The following is a 1,723-nucleotide window of genomic DNA, read 5'->3' as shown; positions in this document are numbered from 1 at the left end:
CCTTATGTTCGACATATGATATCGCGATACAAAAGGATCATCAGCCGGAATCATCACTGGTGTTCATAAGATCACGAACCAACTCTATTCGAGATAGGTAGTCATAGTGTCTTGCTAGAGACCGCCTATGACTTGTATATCCGAAATAGAGATTTCGGGTTATACTGCTATATCGAATGAGCCTACAGGGTCACACACGCAGGAAAGGACGAAATCGCACGAGGAAACGACGAAAAACCGAGACAGAAGGGTCTGGAACGGGCAGACCGGAAGTCCAGAACGGACGGTCCACCAAGTCCAGACCCGACGGTCCAGAGTGCGCGATCTGTCCGTTCCAAAAGGTCTGGAACAGACGGTCCACTAACGCAGACCGTCCGTTCTGCTTGCTGGAACGGACGGTCCACGTGCATTTCTGGACCGTCCGTTCTGGGCTAAGGGTATTTTCGTAATTGAACCGAAATTAGGGTAAAATCACTTTATAAGAAGGAGATTAAAAACCCTAATGACGGATGAGAAAAAGTGAGCCGACTTTTGCAGTTCTTAGAGAGTTTTTGGTGAGATCCAAAAGGCTCAACAAGTTCTAAGTCTCGTTTTCTCGAAGTGCACAAACCGAATAGAGATTCGAGTCCTAGCAGACAAGTTCCAATCGTTGGAATCCATCCCGTGGTGTGGATACGTGTAGAGGGCGAGGTATTCTTCCTGCCTTTCGTGATCAGACGTGTTCTTTGATTGATACATGTTGGTTTAGTGCTCTATGATGTACTGATTATGAGCTTTGTTCAGATACATTCGATGTATTGATACTTTCTATATGTTTTTTTTTATGAGAGTATTTTGTTCATTACATGTTCCTGCATGCTAGATCTGTTATGAAATCCATGTATCATTATGAATGATACTAAACTCCCTAGTCTTGTGTCATTATGAGAATGATGACATAATAAGATTAGTATGATGTGTGATTGATGATCACATAGATGATCATAGGTATTGGATACGATCACAATCATAGGTATTCGTTGCAGAACGGAATACTGGACTGACCCGCATGAGATTGTCACATGGACTAGCGTCATGACTTGAATCTCATACGACGATTCCATGATTGGATCCTAAGACCTGAGATATCTACAGAATCCAACATGAGGAGTTGCGTGCTTTGATTACGTCAAACGTCCTGCGTAACAGGAGGACTATAAAGACGTGTATCAGGTACGAAACGAATCATGTACTGGATGTTAGATAGTCAAGACGGGATTTGTACCTCTCGTAAAAGAGAGAGATATCGCTGGCCCCCTCGTGTGAGCAAGACTGTAGAAATGTGTGGCCGCACTATAGACGAACATCGTCTATTTCAGACAGTCGAACTCAGTGAACGAGAAAGCAGTCGAATCAGATAAGGTGGCTTGTCCATGCCTTATGTTCGACATATGATATCGCGATACAAAAGGATCATCAGTCGGAATCATCACTGGCTTTCGTATGATCACAAACAAACTCTATTCGAGATAGGTAGTCATAGTGTCTTGCTAGAGACCGCCTATGACTTGTATATCCGGAATAGAGATTTCGGGTTATACTGCTATTCGAATGAGCCTACAGGGTCATACACGCAGGGAATGACGAAACCGCACGAGAAAACGATGAAAAACCGAGACAGAAGGGTCTGGAACGGACGGACCGGAAGTCCAGAACGGACGGTCCACCAAGTCCAGACCCGACG

Source organism: Tarenaya hassleriana, unplaced genomic scaffold (genome assembly GCF_000463585.1).
Source record: "Tarenaya hassleriana unplaced genomic scaffold, ASM46358v1 Cleome6, whole genome shotgun sequence".
Taxonomy (NCBI): domain Eukaryota; kingdom Viridiplantae; phylum Streptophyta; class Magnoliopsida; order Brassicales; family Cleomaceae; genus Tarenaya; species Tarenaya hassleriana.
Note: the sequence above shows the minus strand (reverse complement) of the source record.